Source organism: Lycorma delicatula, chromosome 1, assembly GCF_047948215.1.
Source record: "Lycorma delicatula isolate Av1 chromosome 1, ASM4794821v1, whole genome shotgun sequence".
In the NCBI taxonomy this organism is placed as follows: Eukaryota; Metazoa; Arthropoda; class Insecta; order Hemiptera; family Fulgoridae; genus Lycorma; species Lycorma delicatula.
The window spans coordinates 194,043,844-194,067,993 of NC_134455.1; positions in this window are offsets into that span (position 1 = coordinate 194,043,844).

A 24,150-nucleotide genomic window follows, 5' to 3' on the forward strand; every position below is an offset into this window, starting at 1 on the left:
ACAGAAAAATATGTTTCTCGTAGAAAAGTGAAAAATATAGAAGGATTCCAAGGTAGGAAGGATAAGAGGACTGGAACAAAGTGGTCCGAGGAAAGGAAAAACTCGTATGGCGAAAGATGAAAGGATATTGGAAGATAAGGAATCAACAAAGGAGAAGAAAATGAAATTGTTAGTGGGCCTTAGGTGGCCGTAACGAAACAAGAGAAGAAACATAATTAAAGTTCATTTTAATTATTATTTAAAGTATCACAAATGAAATGATGTAAATGTAAATACATAAATAATATAATTTACACGTAAATATAATGCGCTTAAATATAAATCTTATGTTATTATGCTCAATATAATAAATAACTACAAAATAATTCAAAAGCGGTATTAAAAATTATTTAATAAATTTGTGCACACATTAATTGAAGAACAAAAGTTTACATTTTTTTAAATTAGTATTACTTAAAACCTTATCGATAGATTAATATTGTTTCAGTAAAAGAAAATCTTTTAATAGTAGTTTAAATTGTTTTATATATATATATATATATAAATTAGTGGAAGATTTAACTAATGGGTTACTAATTTGTTAAAAATGGAAACGGAAGTATAATAAGGCTCTGTGTACGTAAATCTTAGTATTGCGTTGACTTTTCACAAAAGCAGTTCTGTTATCTAGTTTGATAGAAGTGGATAATGTTTATTTTTTATTACGTTTTTTTTAAATAAATCTTTTTAAGGAAAGATTGAAATTTCTTAAATATAAATATATATTAAAATAATATAGTATAAGAACAAGTAACATAAGAAGTAGTATAAGCAGTATAAGATAATATATTTAACTCTCTAAATACAAGTCTGTACAATTCATACTTATAGACATCAAGCAACGATCCGACAGCCCATTTTTGTGTTGAAAATTCATTGTGACTTTTTGAAGGAGCTCCAAGAGGTGACATTATATATTCAAACGGAAGTATATTAATCAATATTAAATAATTATGACAAACTTTACATTCTATTAAGGCGCTTCGAAGCAAAACAATAAGGTTCGATTTTTTTGTGAAGGAAATCAATTTAATCATTTCAAGAGAATTAATCATCAAATAAAACTGAGAAATTTAATTTTATGAGCTACTCGTTATAATTAATGGAAATTCTGTCCACACTATTAGCAATGTTTCGTCTACCTGAGAAATAAAACGCAATGATTTTATCCATATTTAAAGTTAAAATATGTGTTATAGTATATGTGAATAGTGGTGTTATTCACTGGATTACGATCCAGTGAATACATTTTTGACTGCCAACGTAGAATTTTCAAATTCTTTTATATCATAATTATATTTTGATAAAATTACAAAAATGTCATCTGCTACAAGTGTAACATTGAATGATTTTTTTATTTAGATGCAGGTCATTAATAAACAATAAGCAAAATCAATCAACTGATATTAATGAAATTATTTTTTTACAAAAATTAAAAAAAATACTTTGTATTACTACTATTACCACCACTTATCCAATTCTTTTCTTTGTGATTCTCTCACATGTGGTATATTAAGAGAAGTGAGTAATTGATACGTTATATCATACAAGGCATTTTCAAGTGGTTTATCTTACCACCTCGTTTTAAACAAAACTTTTTGGCGATCATAATCAAATTGCATACTTTTATGGAGTACGGTCATTAAAATTTTATCATCACTGTTACATAATCACCTAAAGTTTGCTAGAAAAATACATATAAACAGAGCTATACCCTTTACAACAGTTCTCAGTTCGATACAAAACAAGTAGTAGAAAGAATTAATTTTTTTTTTTTTTTATTATTATAATCTCGCTATAATGTATTACCGTATAATATTGGAAGGACAGGTAGAAGGGAAAAATTGTGTAGGCAGGCCACGTTTGGAGTATGTAAAACAAATTGTTGGGGATGTTGGATGTAGAGGGTATACTGAAATGAAACGACTAGCACTAGATAGGGAATCTTGGAGAGCTGCATCAAATCAGTCAAATGACTGAAGACAAAAAAAAAAAAAAAAAGTATTACCGTAAATATACGGACTATATACCATTATACTCTGTACTATTATGATCTCTATCCTTGTAAATAATGATTAATGCTGTAATATGAAAATATATTACAAAATTATTAAATTAATAAAACATAAGTAATAAACTGTAAAAAAAATAACTGGACAACTTATTCATATTATAATACATAATTTACTATAGTATGAAAAAAAGTCTAAATATCCGAGTACGTAAAGAAATTTATCTTAAGTAGAAGTGTTTAATTTCGATTTTAAAATGAACTTCAATCAAAAATAGCTCGGGCTAATGGGTTTGTACTACATACTATAAGATACATATAGTAACAAAATTTTAGATCAGCCGAAATACGTACTTGGAATAATAAAAAAAACAAGACAGCAGTTTGTATGAGAATAGCGATTGGGAAAATTGGGGCATAAAGGACAACAGAAATATATAAAATATTATTAAAACGATGTAACAAATTTTCAGGTATCTATAATTATTACCAAACTGTTTTACTCACCTGCGGTTGAGTAAATTAGATGCAGTAATTATGTACCCCATTAACGTAAATGGGGCTATGTTATTGATTTTCAGATTGCACTCTCTCATGTTATATAATTCAATATTTTTATCCAGATTGGAACGTATTTCATCCACGCGAGCGCAAGCACATTCAGTATTAAATATTTTAAAAATATATTACAATTCAGAAAATATTTTGAAAATTATTTTGGTGTAGACGTTAAAATTATTTGTACACGTCAACAAAAATGCAACATACTAACTTCTTTAGTTTTCATTACTATTTTTTTTATTTATTTAAAAATTCATTGAATGAGTAAAAGGAATCAATCAATTTTATCTAAAATAAACTATTAAGACCTTTTAAATGGGTTGGTAATTAAATAAAATGACAGCAGAAGCATAATATACTCCATTTTTCATACGCTGAAGTATCATGTTGAACTGAGTTCTGTTGTCTGGTTTGGTAGGGGTATATATGGTATTGTTTTTTTCTTCTTAGTAATAAACGACTACTTTTTTTCTTTAGATAGTTATCAGATTTATAAACATAAACAGGCGAAAAAAGATAGAAACTTTTATTTACTTGGTCAACACAATTTATCTTACTGGACATCATACGTATATATATATATATATTTATATCTAAAATATATTTTATATAAAATATCTAAAAAAGAATTTAAATAAGTTTGAATAATTATTATGCTGTATTTAAATTTTTTCTATCAGTTTCTTGTTTAGTAATTCAACCAAGAATGAAGCCGCTTAACAGCGTTTTATCTAGCTACAGTTACGGTTAAAAAAATCCGTTGTCAAATAAGCGTGAATTGAAGGTATTAGACCGAGAGTCATCTACATTCCCGAAGCCAGCTATTTTTCTCTGCAATGAGTTAACTGCTCCCTTTTCTGACCTCGTTGGCCCTTTTCGTTCTCGATTCTGGCTACGTTGAGGATGAATGATTGCATGTGTGCGCGTGTGCATGCACACACACAAACAAGGTAGAAATGTTAATGCTTTGAAGACTTACAATTTAACTTAATTTACTTTAACATAAAGCTTTTTATTATAAATAAATTTAATTATAAATTTACAATAAATAATTTTAACTGTAACTATTTTGTACGTTAAACCTTTCTTTACTTTAGCGAACATATTGAAAATACAAGTAATTTATTTGTATGTTACATCTTACTAATTAAAAATATATGACTTGTAACTTTGTAGGAAAATGAAATAACCACCAAAATTAAAGCTTTCAAGCCTAATTTGCGGTTAGTTTGGGCGGTTTTATTCATAGTCGTTTGAAAAAAAGAATATTATTCGATTTTTGAACTGAAAATATATTTCAGTAATTTGTCTGCGTTATAATAGACGTGTATTTTGGTCGCTAAGGAAATTTGTATAATTTACTCAACAACTGATTAGTTTATTTTCTAAATGTTTTAACTGTGTCGACCTAAATCAAGTTTTCAGTAGAATAAAGAAAACCAAAAATGTGAGATATGGTATTTTTAAATTCAAATTTTAAAACCTCCACTCTAAAAATAATAATAATAATATCTTCATATATTATCGTAGTTCATTGATAGTAATAATTAACTAAGTTCGTATTTTGGGTTTAGAAAAAAATGGATCAGAAATGAACTTTGCTTCGTCGTAACTATTAAATAACACGTAAGCGATTTGAAATCTGAGCAAGAGTATTTAATTTATGCCAATTCTAAACGCTATACTTGGCTGTAGCATTGAGAATAGCCTACGTAGTAAAAGAATTACAAATTCACGCTTAAATCTTAAGTGTATTTCTCTTTGTTACGTATTAAACATTTTCATCCGTTTTATTTTGTATCAAATATTACCACAAACCTTCTTGAGGCTGTTGAAAACAACATGTATTTTTTAATATTACGTACCACAAAGTAAACACTTGAAAAATCTATATTACATTAATGTAAATGGTTTTTTACATTTTTTTTATCGCATTATAAATTTCGTCTAAGTAAACCAAAGGAATTTAAAATTATTTTTAAAATACCGGTCACCAAAAATAAGATGCGCAAACGTATTTTACTTTGCGCATAAATAAATACTTATTTATTTACAAACAAATTTAACCTGTTCACTTATTATTTTTTTTATTCAGCTTATAGGTGTATTTACGTAAATTGCATCATTTAACGGTCTTCTAGCCACGAATCTGACTGACTGGTGACCATGTACATCATGAAGAGATTAGTTATTACTCGTACATATATATATGTTAAATTCCTTAATAATTGATCCGTAGTGTATATTTTTCTGGATAGGAACTAACCAGTTTCCCATAACTCTTGACCTAGTATACTTTTCTGTGAATACCAGGTTTGTGTAGGAGTAGATGGTTATATTTGAGAGGTTTCAAGTTGTTTTGGACCGATAATTATTTGTAAATGATAGATATTTAGTAAATTTTTATTCCTTTCAATGATAAACACAGCATTTGTTCAATTTTTTCCCAAAAATATAGGCCTTATATTAAATAATTCATTTTATCCTAAAGAATCGCCAGTTAAATGAAATGGATTATTGATGTAATAAATTTATAAGTAATAATCAATCACAAGTAGTAGTGATAAGCAATGATATTTATACATTAGTAATAATAAAATAATTTAATGTTATAAAATATGTAATATATATAATTGTTATTATCTTTATACCAGTAAAGTTTGTAGTAATTATCTAAAAGAGCATAATTTCTGTAATAAAACACACACATACACGCATATATATATATATATATATATATATATATATATATATATATATATATATATATGTTATTGTAATACGTCTTTATTATTGTTCGTTAATGTTAAATTACTGCGGCGTAAAACATTTTAAACATGTTAAATGTATGCACTAATATTTACGTATACCATTATTAATCTCATTAATACATTATTACACCGATATTTTTGCTATTACGGAAATTAAAATTACAGTAAAAATAAAGGATTAGATAACAAGATATTTCTTCACACATCAATCAATTGCACAATCGCCGTCAATTATCTATTTAGTGTATATACAGCACGTGTGTATTACATAGGAATATAAATTAGATCGTGTTTCATGAAAATACCTGACAAGTTTGCCTTGTTTTTATCAATTTGGTAGGTGAAGAACAAAGGACGTAACTCGCAAGCGACTTGACTTGTTATTCCAGGGGGAGTGGGAGGAGTTACCACTGGTAAGAGGAAGGCGCCAGAGTCCAGTCGTACTCCCACTCAGGAGCACCTTATATAGCCCTGGTTGGCTCCGGCGATCCGCTGGTTGCCTACTATGAAATGAATTGAGAAGTACCTGCTTATTACACCTTAGTAGAACTGCGTGATGCAAACAAATCAGGTAATCTTTGTGATGATTAACGATGATCTATGTACGACTACTCAAGTATTACGCATTCAGGAAGGATCTTGCGTAAGTCATTATGCCATAAAAACAACAGCAATCAAACAAACAAATACCTTACTAATTTTTAATTTAATTTTTTATGTTATTCATAAATAAATATTAAATGACATATAAATTAAATAAATTATGACAACCAAAAATGTAGTCCATTCATCATGATCATGATCATCATTGTGATTGTTATTATTTTTTCTTTTTCTTTTTGAGGTTTTAGGGGCATCGATTACTTTGGTCATTACCCCCTTCCACTTGAAAAAGAAAAAAAAAAGAGGAAAATAACATTTAAGTTATTTTACACTTCAATCAAACTGAAAAGTTTTCCTTGATCAGTGATAGAATTTAATCGGAGGTTGCCTATCGAGATCCCCCCCGCTCATAGGAGCAATTCGACCACTTGTTCAGGACGGCCAAAGAACCCCTCGGCGGGGAGACTCCCTTTCCGGTCCTGACCTACCTGGCTCCAGGCATACCTTGCGCATACCCTTTGGCCCGGTGCCTTCTGTCCATCCTCGAGGGTCCCCCATGCCATCATCGGATACTCCCCTACTCCGCCACTATTGCATGCAGGCGAGCCCAGGAGCCCTAGACAAGAAGGCTACCTCCCGGCTCTATACGTGCCAAGACTCCACTTTTTTTATACATAGAATTAAACTCCTTTGCTTAGAGATTCCTTAACACAGCTTGAATTTTCTTATAGACTTGTTAATAGTCCACTGGCGTGCAGATACGTAACTATTTTCTCTTCATTTCCATTTTTCAAATCAGCAGCAATATTATTTCTTTGAACAAACCTCTTTCTCATATCCTCATATATGGTACACTCTTCCATTAGATGCTTGACTATAAGTGATTTATTACAAACACTTCATATTGGACTTTCTTTGATGGTTAACAAATATGAATTTGTTATTCCCGTGTGACCGACTCTAATTCTGGTCACCGCCACTTGTTCTCGGCGAGTCAGCTTCACGTCGCTTTTCCCTTCATATGGAGAAGTTTTAACTAAGTTTAGTTTAGCATTTAATCTTCTCCAGTCATTACTCCACCGGTTTCTTATTGTATTAGTTAGACAATTTTTAACATCTGCCACTCGTACAGAAATTTATCCAGGTTATCACAGACTGACGTCTTTCTGACAGCTTCGTCTGCACTTTCATTCCTTGCATTGCCAGCATGCCCTGCAGTCCATACAAATACACATCGCTGTCCTCGTTGATTTAAAACGTACAAAATGGACAGGATGTTTGCAATAAGGACGTCCTTAATGTTCTTCTTCCGTATTGCAGTAAGTGTACTTAGAGAGTCGGAACATATTAGCTCTCTCTCTTCGCAGTAATGTTCCGAGTAGCGAAGAGTTTGCTGTATAGCAATTAGTTCCACCGTATAAACACTTGCCATATCTGGCAGTTTCCAAAAATGGGCTTCTCCATTTGCATATGAAGCATCCAACACCATGTTCGGTTTTAGAATCGTCAGTATAAATTTTAATGTATTCTTCGTAACTACTGACAGTTGATAAAAATTCCTGTAGGATGACTACTGCTGGCTTCTTTTTTATTTTTCCACGAGAGAGATTCAGTCTTGTGTTTACCGCTGGTAAAAGCCGTGGCGGTATTTCTCTTGTAGAAATTGCTAATGTCACCGGTAAAGCAATTTCATATTTTCTTATCAATTCATAATACCTTATTCCGGTTAGTCTGGAATAGGCAGCACGATGTTCATATAATAATGAAGCCAAAGGATAATTGTTGAATGTTTTATTATTCATATAGATACGAAAGTCTATATATTTGCCGCATATCTTAGCAATAAGATCTCTCTTCTATAATGTAGTGACATTATTCCGGCTTCCGACATTAGACTTGTCGCCGGATTTGTACGGAATGTGCATCTGGCATATCTTATTCCGCTGTTATGAATTTTGTAAATGCGACTTTCTAGAGGATGAATATACAATACATCCGTAGTCGAGTTTCGATTGAACCAATGTTTTATACAGTGTCAGTAGTATTTCTTTCTCTGAGCCCCAATTGATGTTGGATAAACATTTAATAAGGCTTTTTTTGCATCTAACACTCAAGTCCTGTATATGCAATCCCGATGTAAGGGATTTATGTAGTGACAGACCTAAAAATTGTACATTGTTCTTGTATTGCATACAATGGACGTCGATGATCAAAACAGAACTTCGGTGAGGAATTTTCTTCCTACAGAAGTTTACACAGCACGTTTTCTCTGGTGAAAATTTGAAACCATTATTCCTCGCAACTTCATTGAGAGCGTTTATCGCTTGTTGCAATTTGTACTTTATAGCTGTAGTGTTGCTGGAATACACAATTGCCAGATCATCGACATAAACATTTTTCTGTTTTCTGCAGGAATGGCTAATATTAGTTTATTGATGGTGATCGTGAAAAAGGTATTGCTCAACGGCGAGCCTTGTAGTATGCCATTTTCTAATGTTTTTTTCTGATAAATATTCATTGTTAACGCGTACTTGGAAAGTACGGTCGTTCGTATAGTTGTTGAATAAAACTGGCACATTACCGCGAATCCCCCATTCATGTAATTGAAGCATTATTACCAGGTCATATCGAATACCTTCTGCAGATCAAAGAAGACTCCGACACAATTTTTTCTTGTGATGAAGCTGTTATATATGAAGTTAAGTTTTTATCATAAATCTTCTTGCATACGCTCTGTACTTTTTAAAGACAATAATTTTTTCTGATGTTGGAACGTTTCTTAAAATCGTTATACGTTTTTTCTTTCTTTTAATAGCTTCACTTGCTGAATGGATAGATTCTTGAGTTTCCCAGATGTTTTGGGAATATATTTTGATGCCGAGTTACGTAGAGCATTAGTTATAGCGTCGACATCGGCTTCAATTACTCCAGTTGTTCGAGGGAGTATCTTCCTAGCTGTGAAGCTCTTCCAATCTGCCTTATCAAACAGTCATCTTTTGGAAATGGATATAGTTTTCTTGTAACGTCAGTTACAAAATGATCGCTTCCATGTATATCCTCTAAAACATGGAAAGTGTACCTCGGTGCTATCGTTCCACTTATAAGTGCTAGATCTATACAGGACGTCAATCCACTCTGTCATTGAAAAAAGTTCCTGAACTATCATTTAATCTAATGAAATCAGAATTCAGTAGGAATTTTTTCAATTCTCTTCTTGGGGATCTGCTCGATCCGACCCCCATTCTCTTTTTGTGCGTAGATAATTATGTACATAGAGAATTACCCATTGAATTCACCCACCAGTAATATGGGTGGGGGAAGCTGAGAAATTAATCGTGTTATGTCATCCTCCTTTCAATCAAAATTCGGCAAGTATATGCAGCAGACCGTGATTTTCAGCAAACGCTTCGGTTCTGATTGTGACCGCTTGTAGATTTGGGTTCATTTTCACCGCTTCGGTGGTAGTTCTAGTCGATGTTAATATACCTATTTCACCTCTAACTCTTATATTTGGCGGTTGATTGGCCGAAATGTATTGTATTTCCTTAGTTGGAAGTTTTCATCTCGTCAGAAATGTGTTTCTTGTAGGCATATACTAACTGGTACTATATCATGTACCAAGCGTTGTAGCTCATGGATATTTGACAAACATTCATTTATGTTCCACTGAAGAATCGACTCGCTAATGTTTAGATTAATCAATCTCTAGGTTTGCCTTTCGGCCATCCTTTTTTCTTCTTCTTTTCCATTTTTCGAACAGCTTCGTGTTTGATAGGCCGGTAGCTGCCAGCCTCCGAATAGGAAACCATAGAAGCCATGGACGACGGACATGGATCGGCGCTTGGTTTAGGCGACTGTTCCGGGAACCAGGGAGACTCCCGCAACAGGATTCGCTCCAGTCACCGCCTCAGACAGGGGAAATCAGGCCTCCCTGTGTGGTGTTTGATGGTCTCTGTGGTTTGGAGACCACCTCAGTTTTAGAAGGCTTGGGAGCTTTCATAGAAGACTCCAAAGTAACCAACCACCTTTCTCACACCGTCATTCAAAATGTTGGGCAGACTCACTGGAACCTCTGGTTTAGCAGTTGTCCTCTTCTGGTCAAATGTACTTTTACTCATTATCGACTTATTTTCTGGAGGTTGTACTTGTATCAAAGGTTTTGTAAATCCCTTATGAGTGAGAGACTTCATTCTGTTGTTTATTAATCTCTCAATCATGATAGCCAATGTGGGCGCAAGTTTCCTTAGCAGCTGGTCTGTATCAACAGGAGTTGGAGCAAGAACTGGAGCTGCAGCCTGAGCGTAAGTTGTTGTTACTTTAGGCTTGCGCGCGCTTACAATCTTCTTTGCTTTAAAGTACCTGATCTTCTGCAGGTTGTGACTTCCTGCACAATCACCTCGTCTTTGTATGTAGAACAGTTTCTTGATCTACATGTATACTGTCCTTTGCAGTTTACACAAGAAGGAGGATCCTTGTATAGTTCTCCTTCATGAATTTCCTCACCACACATGCATATTTATGGCCTTTCGCACCGAGCAGCATCGTGGCCAAAAGTTGACACCTGAAACCCTCATCGGTTGCAGCACAAAAGTCCGCACATCCAATCTGTGTATACCTGCATGCACTTTCTCCGGCAGGGTTGGTATGTTGAAAGTAAGGACATGAGAGGCAGACGGAAGAACCTCTCCGTTCCTTCTCATGTTCAGCCTTCGACATTCAATAACGTCTTGAGGTGTCAACTCTTCTACAATCTCCTGATCCGTGCAGTTTATTAGATCCCGGCAACCACAACATCCTTTGAGGTATTGAGGATGCTGTGAGGATAAACTCGTTCAACAAACTCACCTATCTTCTTTAGTCCAAGGATGTTCTGCGACTGGTTGTCGTTAACCGTCTCTACATGAGGTATATTTTACGAATTTCCTTTACTGGGCCTCCAGCACAATTTTTTATCTCTCGAGCGACAACAAAAGGACTTATCATCGAAAAATTGCTATCCTCTCTACTCATTACCAAATATTTTGGTTTAGCAAAACTGTTCTTATAATGAGCTCTCTATAAACTCTTTACCTCCTTTCCCATTCTTCCTGTGTCAAAGCTCTTTCTCCGTCTCACCTCTGGTGAAACGGCAGGCAGAATGGCGTCCATGACAGTTGACACAGACAGGAGGATCCCTGCACAGGTCATCTCAATGTAATGGTTCACCACACACATATTTGCTTCCTTGTGCAATGAGCCGCCGTATGTCCGAATCTTTGGCACCCAAAGCAACGCAAAGGTGTTGGGATAAACGGACGCACATCCAACCTATAGAAACCGACTTTCATCTTTTCCTGACAATTTGATTTATTGAAAGTTAACACATGTTACAGGGAGGGTTGAACTTCTCCGTTCCGGAGCATGTTTAAGCCACGGCACCCAACAACACCTTGTTCCTGAAGTTCATCTACAATCTCCTCTTCAGTGCAGTTTAACAAATCCCTGCACACAATAATGCCCTGAAGTGTTCAAAGTATATGGGGATATAACTCAATGTCCATGAATCCGATCTTGGCTTTTAATAATCGCAAAGAGTGAACGTTGTTGACAGTTTCTACAAAAAGCTCAACTGCACTTTTCCGTATCTCTTTTACCGGTCATCCAGCAGCTTCCGTAATGCCACGAGCTATCACAAAAGGACTAGTTTTCGAAAAATAGCCGTCTTTCTTCTTTATAACTAAATATTTCGGTACCGAACCACTAGTCTTCGGTCTAAAATTACGTGCTTCCTTTTTCTTTTCCAGATCTTTAACCTCTTTTTTATCCTTAATTCTACGCTCTTCCTTTTCTTCACCTGCGAAGAAAAAGACTCTCCAGAACGAGAGTTTTAACGTGGACCCTCTACCACGGAAGATATGGATGAAAAGTTGTCCATAATCCTATTAATACGCCAGTCATGATGTCACAAGGTGCGGGCGGAGAAACGGTTGGGCGCGCCCCGGATCCTGCCTGGGTTCCCCCAATCAGCCGCTTCCCACAAATTTAACCCGGGCCGTCAGGTACTGCCTGACCTACGCTACTGACATCCCAAGGATCACACGTAGCAGTAAGGGCTCCGATACCCTTATCCATGGGGAAATCCCTGTCAATGGCCGAAGTGACTGACTCACGTTGGACGACGTAAGACTTCGGCAGAACAATCTCACAGTAGCCCACCCTCAACCCGGCCTAACCGAGAACACACAACCGAGAAAAGGGATGGCCACTCCTTCCAGCGTCGGCAAACATATCACAGTCATGCCTCTCATCCCCGCTGCAAGCAGCAAAACCGAGAAGCACAACCGCAACCAGCTTGGGACCGCCAATCCCGTACTCCATAGGGAGCTCTTGTGCAAGACCATTTCCCCGTTATCCTACATAACTGCAGATACTGAAGTACCATTTCGTTGCCCGCTCCGGACGTGTGCGTAGATTTTGTTGCATGGACGTGGGGTTGGATTTATCCGGCGCATTATTATTATTATTCCACACCTTCACAGCCTTTTTTTGCCGGTGACATTCCCTAAACTCGGAGTAATTTATACCAACGAGATTAAGATTCTATTGTTGACTAAGTGCCTTCCGGACAACATGGCAGGTGTCAATTATCACGCTCCTTTACATTAGCGCATGGGTCTTCCACTGGATCTTCAGTTTTCATATAAGACTATTTTCCAAAGTAGATGGTATTATTCCCTCAGCAGATATAATTATTGGGATTATATAAACTTCTTTTTGATTCCAAATTTCTTTAATTTCAAAAACAAGATGTGTATATTTCTGCAGCTTCTCATTGTGTTTAATGCTGATGTTGTTAGTTGATGGAATGGCTACGTCTATTAGGTAAGTTACTTTTATTATTATTATTATTACTATTATTATTAGGAATACATTGATAGCATGGTTAGCAGCAGAGCTCGATGTGTCCTTGAATTTCGTTTTGGTTTAGTGGCTGTTTTAAGAATCCTAGTCTTGTAACTTATATACTTACAAAAAGTCACCAAGACAACTTGTTGTATGAAATAATGAGCGTGCTTACACATTAAAACTGATTGATAGCGTCCAGAATAGTTATTAATTGGATAAGATTTAAATATAATAACATATATGGCATCACCAATAATGAAGACATAGTAAAACAGCTCAATCTCACTTCCCTAGAAGAAGAACCCTACCCTCAAAAAAAAAAAACAATTTTGACCTATTCTTTTTCTATAGAAATTTGCATCAGAACCTTCCATTTCATCATCCAATAGTTATTCGCAATAAACCCCAATACATCAGGAATCACAAAAGGTTTGTTACTGCGGTTGGCAAAACAATTTTAATTGTTAAGAGAGTATTTGTGTTGCAGTAAAACTACTAAATAAAATTTATTTCTGGCAGGAACAGTTACAGTTTAAGAGGAGCTTGAAATCCTATTAGTGACTATTGCTTTCCTTAATTCATTCGTTTTAAAATGCGAAAGTAGTATAAAAAAACCAATCTCCCTACGTTCTTATTCTTTGTCACAATTTAGTATATATATATATATATATATATATGTGTGTGTGTGTGTGTGTGTGTGTGTGTGTGTGTGTGTATATATATATATATATATATATTGGTGTATTGTACTAGAGAAAGTTTTTATTTATGCACACTATACTCTGGCGTTTGGCTGTTCTAGTGTGTTTATTTCTTCAATTCTTATTTCCGCTGCCTATCTAGGTAAGGTGTGCACGAGGAGAGATTTTGGTGGTGCATAAATAAAAATAAATAAAAAGTATTATTGTTAAGAAATTATTTGAAAATGTTTATAGGTAAGCAATTCGGTTTTTTTATTAATATCATTCTTAGATTAACTCGCTCTTGGACTATGTACTCTTATGTGAGATTCATGGTACGGAACCTTTCATATAATCTTACATATCACCATCAAAGCTTGTTATCAAATCCATTCTGAGACACCGTCCTAAATTTTTATTTTTATTTTTTACCTTTTAGTGCGTTTATTTTAAGAGTAGTGTTATAATTTTTTTTGCATATTTTTTATTTTCTATTTTTTAGTACATTTAATATAAGTGTTTTTTAAAAAGTTTTTATTTTTAACTTTTTTCCCAGTAATATACATTTATTCTAATTAAATTTTTTAATGACCGTGAACTTGAGTAATCATAAAATCTGTTGATATTTTTAATATAGGACAACTCTGAATGATACTACAGGCAACTCTGATTTATTATCTGTTAACAGATTTATGACTTTCTACGCCGAAAAAGATAGTTCCGGTTAATAAAACCGGTCAGGTTTAATTTTTTCAGAAACTACATATAATTTTTATATCATATTCCCACGCGTTAGTTCTACCGCATGGTAAATTAATCATAAAAAACACATTCATAGGGCGACCATTTCTCCGTAAAATAATTCTAATGAATATCGCGCCTGCATCCAGTTGAAAATTGTATTTAACTTTATAGTTTATGGACAAAAATATTAGGCGAGAGATTCACTGAATACAGCGAGCATCAGCCTACGTAAAATTGCGATCTACAAAAAAATATAAAATTTTATATTCGCTAATTTGAATTCGGTTAAAAAAATAAATGTTATTCAAATAGCTTCGCAAAACAGAAAAGGGTAAAATCTGCTGTATTACAAAGCTATTCAAATTATAGAAATTGTGTTATCTTAAAAAATATCTAAGAAGACATTCCTTCAAGAATAAGAGCCTGAAATTAGATCCCCCAAACAATTATTATTTACCTTATAGTTTATTTTTTATTAATTAAACCGAGCATTAATAAAGAGTGATATATTCAATGGCATGATACCTATGTATTACTGTTCAGTAACAAAATATAAGCGATATTACCATCATTGCTTGAAGAAAACAATCAGGTAAATAATATTTTCGATCTTGTAGCGTTCTAGTAAGTATACAGTCAAAAACAATGTGTCTATGATTAGTATTAAACAGCGTCGTATAATTAACGCCAAACGAAAATAAAACCAACATTGTAGCACAAAAATACATTTACTTGAAAGGAAAGATGTAGCCTATTAATTATAAAAAAGTAATCCAAAAGACAATTTAAAAATTTTAATTATTTAAAATAAGGCATACAATTTATTAAATAAACGTATTATAGATCAAGCCTACATACAAAACTAAGTACGCGCACCGATGCTCATAAGTGATATTTCATAAAACATTGTTATTCATTGTGTTGATAATAATAAAAAAAACCACATTTATCCGGAAGACGAGTATCTTAATAATCTTTAAGAGTTAGGCCACAATGTATCAACAGAATAGAAGATAGAAATAGGAAGACATCTGGTCTGAGAACAGATGTATTTTCCGCTCACCTGCAATGTCCGCTTCATCCGAAATAAAAACGTTTCTTAATTTAAAACTCCAAGTAAATAAATATATATTATTCAATTTTATTATTTGTACATATCACAAAAGACAAAAGGAATTTTAATGGTAAAAAGAAAATTGTACCGTAAAATAAATTACCGGTGCTTATGGAATCTATTTATTTATTTTTTTTTATTCTGAAGATGTTAAACAGAATTTTAACCAAAATTAAATGTGTATTAAAAAAAAGGCACTACTGTCTTCTTTTTATAGCTAAAAATAGCATCTGCATGTTACTGAGTGTCTTTTACCATTATTTATAAACTCGAAATACTATTAGTTAAAATGATACCGGTATTATTATCATTCTATTAATTTATTTTCAAAGCAATAACAGGCTTACGCCCAATTACAGTTACTTTATGACAGATGAATTTTATAGTATAAAGAAAATCCAAGTCAAACCGGTATTCGAACACAGAACCTTCCAGATGAAAGGCAGAGACGGTACCACTCGTCCACTGTAGTCGGCTTTTTATTACAAAAATAATAATTACAATCGGTTTAATAAAGTAATTACAAAATCGGAGAATTATTATTATCATAACATTATCTGATAATTAGAATTATTTAACGCTAATCAAATTAGTCAAAAAAAGATAACTGCAAAAAATAATTACTTATCCTTAGCTTATTAATGTGAAGCATGAAGTTTTAATTATAAACAGAATAATAATTTCCTTTATTTCCTATTTTTAAAACAGTATCCATGTTTTAAAAACTAATAAAAATGCTCATAATTATATCTTATTGAAAAAAATATGCTCATTAATAATGCGAGTGTATATGTATTGGTCTTAAAATTTTTGCCTTACAAACCTACTAAGTAATCGTCGCACTTAATTTTTGTTAATATTAAAACGAGTATATTAGATAAAATACTTTAAATTAATGTATAATATTAATAATAAAATGTATGGAGGGAAAAACAACATAAAATCAGAAAAATACAATAACTGTGTAAGTGACGTTTTATATAAAAAGTTTCCACCTTTCTATAATTCAACCGCTTTTCTATCTCAACTGCCGACATCAAACTAATGAAATAATACAAAGAGTAAGATTTATTTTTAAAACAGTAATGCATACTGTTACTGTACAGGTATCTCAATTAATTAGATTGGATTGATAAGTCGATAGACAATTGTAAAAGTAGTTTGTTACTTGTAAACAGCAGAGCTGGATTATTATTAACATGCCTGTAAATTATGTGTAAAGTGGAATTGTATTTCAATCATAATACTCTCTAAATTCAATTAAAATCATTCTATTTTATTATCAACCGGACGATTATACAAATACACAATGGAAAAATTAACTGGTAATAACAGACAAAATTAAGAAAAATCATTGACTATTATAATGGTTACTCTTGTTTCGGTTTCTAGCGATAATAAATTTTCAAAAACAAATTATTAGCTGTAATTTCTACATTTTTATTAAAAAAATGTGATTAAGTACGATGATATATTTCAGCGACAATTTTCTTTTTCAAAAAGGCATGGGTGTCAGAAGTTGTAATAATACCGAAATGGGAGTATGAATCGCAGAATTCGGGACTCATTCTAAAGACTCTTCGCTGCTGGGTCATTCTAAAGAAATGATGGGATTAACAAAGAATGATAGTTATTCACAGAATTGAATGGAACAACTGCGTTCCGGTGCTCCCTTTGTTTTATGTTTGCAAATTCGTTTCTGAAAGGAGTATCGACGAGCATATTTGCCTCGTTAATCTCGATTATCCGACATGTTCTCGCTTTCGGAGATAATTGTCCAACAGCTTTACATCGCGCTATCTTACTGAGACGTTTCCGTAGTTTACTTTCAGGGGGCGTAGTAAAATTAGACATATACTGTACAAAAGTTCATCGCTGTTTATTTAGTTTCTCGTTGTTTCCCGCAGTATCTGAAACAAGAATAATACAGAGCGGGCATTTATGCACATTCTAATTATTTTATTTCAAGCCATCACTGTGTAATATATCTCGCCTACGAAGGATCGTCTAGACCGCATGCGGGCGTTTTTTTAACTCTTGGCGGATCCGGGTCAGCATCATACTCAGCGTTTACCTTGAAGATCAAGCGACTATCCAGCATTACACCCAAATATTTTTCCATCGTATAAAGCAAAAATTTTCTTTGCATATATTGAACCGTTTGTTTTTTTTTCTTGCAGTTTAGTGTGAAGATAAATGAGGAAATCCGGAGTTTTCCTCAGTCAAGGTAGCTCCCGTTTCTTTAGCCACGGTTCCAGCTTTTCCATTTGTTTTTTGAGTCTTCTCACGCAAATTCAGGGTTTTGAATATAAAACAGAAAACGGTACGGCAAAGAGGTCGGCCTTCCACTCCCTGTTTTACAAAACATATCGTTAGTATACAACGTGAAAAGCAGAGGAGAGAGCACTTGGATGATGGGGTATTTTGAAATATTTTTAAAAAACCTTATAACGTTTCCACTACTTCTCCAGGCTAGTCTATGAAACTCTACGGCATCGGGTTGAAAAAAAAGTCAAGATAAAACCTATAACTAATCTAAGGGCACAGAACTATAAAATTCTGAAAAAATTATAAAATAACAAATACATAAGATAAAATAAAGGAACAATAAAATTCAAAAGGTGCTTAGTATCCTATTGCATTTTGAAGTTCAAATACAAAAGTATGTGTGCGCAAGTGTACGCATACATACACATGAACGTATAGATTTGTCAAACTTTACATTTTTGAAATGGATTTAAAGATATTAAAATCGCGAAAAAAGTATAAATCCTTATTTTTTATTTCAATTTCGCTACTTGTTTTCCTTCATCAGCCAGAATAAAATAGTAATACTTATTTTTTCATTTAAATATAAAACTATTTCCCAAAACTTTCCGTTTTATAATGATTAATAAATCACAAAAGTCAAATATCATCATCGTATAATTCATAATTTTTTTCATATTAATGTTACATTCTAATAAATAAACTCCAGATAACCTAAAATAGGTACAAAAAAATAAATAATTCCCAAAAACAAGAAAATAAAATTCCCTTCTAAATAACCTTAAAGCATCTCTAAAAGGTTCCAATAAACCAAATAAACCAACCCTATTAGGACCTTTACGAAATTGAATATAACCTAGAACCCTGCGTTCAAATAAAATAAAAAAAGCAACACCCAAAAGAATAAAAATAAATTAAAAAAAGGAACTAATAATAAACATTTACTAACTGTAAAAATACATAATTAAATTCTAAATTTAAAGCACTTAAATCTGCTAAATTGGCAAATAAATTATTACATTACCAAAAATCCTTTCGTACCAATTAGAATTATTTAAAAGAAGATAGAAACCAACCTGGCTCACGCCGGCTTGAACTCAGATCATATAAAATTTTAAAGGTCGAACAGACCTAAAACTGTAAATCCTACCCCACAGGAACTTTTAATCCAACATCCAGATCGCAAACAAATCTATCAATAAGAACTCTCCAGATTTATAACGCTGTTATCCCTAAGGTATCTAAATCTTTTAATCAAAATAAATGATCAAAACTTCATATAAAAGTGTAAAAAAAAAAAATAAAGATCAAAATTTTATTTATCACCCCAACAAAATTTAATTCACAAAAATTTAAGAAATAAACTAAAAAAAAATTTTGTAACCAAAATAGAGATCTATAGGGTCTTATCGTCCCTCTTCTAAATTTAAGCTTTTTAACTCAAAAATAAAATTCAAATTAAATTTTAAAAATAAAGTATAATTTTCGTCAAACCTTTCATTCCAGACCTCAATTAAAAGACTAATTATTATGCTACCTTAGCACAGTCAAAATACTGCGGCTATTTAAATCATTGAGCAGGCCAAACCTTAAATAAATTACAAAAGGACGTGTTTTTGATAAACAGGCGAAATTATTTTTTGCCTAATTCATAAATAAAATTTTTAAATCTACTAATTCAATCATAATTAAAAATTAAAAAATTAATTAAAATCCAGTAAAAAAATAAATAAACAAAAAAATTAAATTTTAATCTACAACGAACTTTAAATGATGAAATATTCTAATCCAACAAGAAAAAGAAAAAAAAATTATATAAAAAAAAGTGCTTATCCACCTTAATATAAAATTTCAAAATGAAAAATATTAATATAATATTAATATATTTTTTATACCTGCTAAACAACTTATTTTTAACAATCAATTCTATTAAAACTTTTAATTCTTAAAAAAAAAAAACAAAAAACAGTAACCCTCATCTAAAACAAATTGAATTAGTTCAGTAATCGTCTTTTATGAATCCTAACACTCAAGCTGTCAGCTCTTTTAATGAGTGATTAATATACGATTATAGATAAATACTACACAGTTTAAGTGCGAAACTTTTAATTAGATCTTATAAATTTCTCCAGTGGAATAACGACAAACATATCGTTCCACACAAGTATGGTAATGACAGCATTACGTTTATTTACATTGCTTAAATTTCATCAAATGAAATGTGTCTTTGTCACTTTCCTAATATTAAACGAAAAGCACTGGTTTCGGCTGTAGGCAACCGTCTGAATTTCTATTAAACAGTAAGCTTCAATTGCGTTTTAATGATTTCCAATTAAAACCTTGATTTTTTTGCTTTTTAGTTTCGTTGTATATTTTTTATTTCTTTTTACGTGCGTGCGTAGGCAAATTCAATTACCTTTACTGGCTTGCCAGGCCTGATGTAGCCGCAGATGTAGTGCAATATTAAGTGTAAATGTACCGGTAAACATGTAGTTTGTAACAGACCCTGGACCAATCCTGAGACGTGTGGTTAATTGAAACCCAACCACCAAAGAATACCGGTTTGAAACACCATTCAAATCCATATAAAACCTTTACAAGGACTCGAACCTTCGAAAATCAGCTTATTTTGCGATAATAAATTTAACCACTAAACTAACCCGGTGGATTATTTCCTGGAAAGTTTCTGGATGGTTTTTAAAAAATGTATAAAAGATATTTTATACTTTTAATTTTCTAAAAATTACTTACTGTAGTACAAGTGTAGTAAATCGCTTTATCTAAAATGTTTTTTCGTTACTTTTCCCGTATACCGTAACTGACACAAATCTTTTAGGTGACTAGCTACAATTTCCAAATGTAAAAGAAAAAAATTTAATTTTTTAGGTATACTGTATCTGTAGGATTTCCGCAGTGTATAATTAGATTTTTAAAGTTTTCGGTCTTCTTGATACATAGAAAAATTTTCACTACTTTGGCAATGATCACCTACTCTCCCATAGTCATTCAATTTTTTCCAAAATGTTTTTTTCCTTCATTAGCTCTCAGAAAATCTGAAGCCAATTTTTGGTATAGAAGATCAACGACTTTTGCTTAGCTAATGTTCGGAAAAATTTTTTTCTCGTAAAGGAAAGTTTAAAGTCATGATCAATCGTTTTGAAGAAATTTTTCTGTCTGCCTATTTTTGTTCGTAATGTTGGAACATACACTTTCTTTGAGACTGCAAATGACTTAAAGTTAATATTTTTCTTTCCAGTTGAGAAATTTTCTCCCTTAACGGCTGTGTTTTGATAAAGTATCTTCTTCGGTTCCTACTAAACCGCTTACGTAAACAAATTGAAAAGCTGTCACTTTAAGATTGTCTCTTAATATACTACGAACGTTTTACTATACTTTATCATTGTCAGTAAATAATTTATTTTGTCATACGACTCTTTCATTCGTGCTAGAAGTACTGACGAAATTTCCATTGCAAAAGAAGAGGGTTCTCATTTTTTTTTAGAACACTCTACAAACAATCACCAGTTATCAAAATTGCGACGTTGTCCTAATGCATCCTGAAAAAGTTTCTTATCAGCACAGTATAAATAAAACTGTACAGACTTGCTGGTAGTATTCAGAAGTAACACTTAATGAAACCTATAAACGTCTACTAAGAAACTACAAAAATGTTTCTTTTCTTAATGACATCATCAATAAAAAAGACTAAAAGCAGCTGTCAATCAGTTTTATTTACAAATAAATGAACCACACAGCCAGTATGCGAAGATATTAACAAAGTTGTATTTAGTCAGTCAAATGTAGCAGTTTTTTTTTTACTTTATTTTGTACTGAAATACACGAGTATTTTATGCCGTACATATAATTTAAATTTCTTTCTTAACGAATTACGTTTTTAAAAATAGATTCTATTTTATTTACATTTAATATGCTTTTGACTATAATTATTACTATTTAATATTATTTTAAATAGTTTAAAATAGTGTACCTGCAGTGTAACATACAGTATACCTGAAAATTCTTATTTAAACGTACATGTTAACTTGGTGAGTTCTATAAAGAGACTAACTAAAAAATATTACATTAAGACAAAGGCTCTAATCTAATAATAATTCTTAGAAACAAATGATTACTTAGAAACAGATGACTATTAGGAATACAATACATTATTAATACTTACAACTAGTAAATATCATACTCTAACTTATAATATAAAACAGTAAGTAATAGTCACCTAATCAAACAAGACTACTCTCTCATTAAAAAGGTTTGTTATAAAAATAGACTCTTTTGAAAGAATTTTGAAGATGGTTGCTTTAAACAAATATGCATTCGTTTATTTTTAAAAAGACGCATGCCTGTCTTTAATTAAAAAATGCTTAATAACTTCAATTAAAATATGAAGTTATTAAGAGTTGAGCTCACATTCGGATTCACTATCAAAAAATGCTCAAGAATCAGCAAAAGTCATCCATTTAAAGATATTTTTGACCAATGTTCTACTCCAACAGAAATTTTTTTTTGTTTTTACAAACGTTTGTTTTTTAAGCAACATATTTTTATACAAAGTGATTCAGAAGGAACGATAAATAATTGGGAACTGATTGTCGAGCTTAAAATAAGAAAAACGTCGACAGAAACATGTCCGAAAACGGTTTGTTATAGAGTTATGGCAAACGAAAAATTTCGCCTGGAAATCAGTTCCCTCGATGAAAACAGGTCATACTACAATTTCTAACGGGTAGACGTAATAATTTCTTATTATTTTTGATCTGGAAAATCGAATAAAACAGATTTCAGATTTGTACCTTCTGTAGTTTTCATGATATCCAACGTAAAATAGAATACAACAAACTTAGACCTTTGAAAAATTAGATTGCCAGAACTAACTGTACGCTTCGAAATTAATTTGTAGACTAATCATTGGCGTCGTAAAACAATGGTTACGTGTTAATAATACGCATTAGGCATTTGTTTTTGACATAAATTTGATTGTGTTTAATTATTTTTGAGAATCGAGCTATGTAGTATTTTTTTGCTTGTTGTACTCTAAACTGCTACCTACATTTTTGCAATTGAATCCGAATTTAAAAACGAGAAATTCCATTTTGAATTTTTTGTTTTTAAAAAGTCACGTCTGTTCATTATGCAGAATATGCTAATATGATTTTTGTGTACGGCTTTTGCGGTGGAAATGCACCAGCTGCGGTGTATCAATACGGACGCAGGTATCCTAGACGAGTAATTTCAAACCGTAAACTGTATTGCAAAATTTTTAATAATTTTCGTGAGAATAGTACACTTCCAGCGCTCATGTTTCATCTGAACGTAAACCGGTACATGGTGATAAAAGGGAAAACATTCTTCAGGTGGAACAGCTTAGTCCTATAACGGACGAATTTCTACATAACTCAATATTTCACAAAGTACAGTATGGAGAACATTGCATGCTCACGGACTACATCCTTATGATGTTCAGAAAGTTTAACACCTCCAACTTGATGACCACGGTTAACTATAATTACCGTTAATCCCGTTCATACTATTTTCGGACAAAGCTGCTTTTACCCGTAATGGCATAAACACACAGAATTCACATCTGTGGTATGAAGGAAGAAAACCAACATGCTGTAGTCAAATCAAATTTCCAGCAAGGATTTTCGATGAACGTTTAATGTAGCATGATCTACAACCAATTAAAAGGACCTTTTACACGAGAACAACGTATTAAGGGAGAAATTATATGGAATTTTTAACAATCAATTTCTTACAGCGTTTGAAAATTTCTCATTGGTGAAACAAATTGAAATGTATTATCAACTCGATGGAGCACTAATACATTTCACGAATCTAGTACTTTTGTTTTACATTGGATGTCATGAAAACTACGGAAGATAAAGTTTTGGAACCGATTTTATTAATTTTTCAGATCAAAAACATAACAAACCATCAAGTTTACCTCTTGTATAACGACCACCTCTTTTCTTTTCTTTTTCCTGTTTAGCCTCCGGTAACTACCGTTTAGATAATTCTTCAGAGGATGAATGAGGATGATATGTATGAGTGTAAATGAAGTGTAGTCTTGTACATTCTCAGTTCGACCATACCAGAGATGTGTGGTTAATTGAAACCCAACCACCAAAGAACACCGGTATCCACGATCTAGTATTCAAATCCGTGTAAAAACAGCTGGCTTTACTAGGTTGAACGCTGGAACTCTCGACTTCCAAATCAGCTGATTTGGGAAGATGCGTTCACCACTGGACCAACCCGGTGGGTTCGCTATTTTTAATCTAGTTATCAAGAATACTAATTTATCATGTTACAGAGAAGTTAATCGAAACCCTGAACTGTTTTTTTTTTTTTTTTAATTAATGCGAGGAATGATCAGCGGAGATTTGAGTTTATAATGTTAGATTTTGCATCGCATTGAATATTAGATTTGATTTCACAGTTGACCTTGGATCAAGAGAT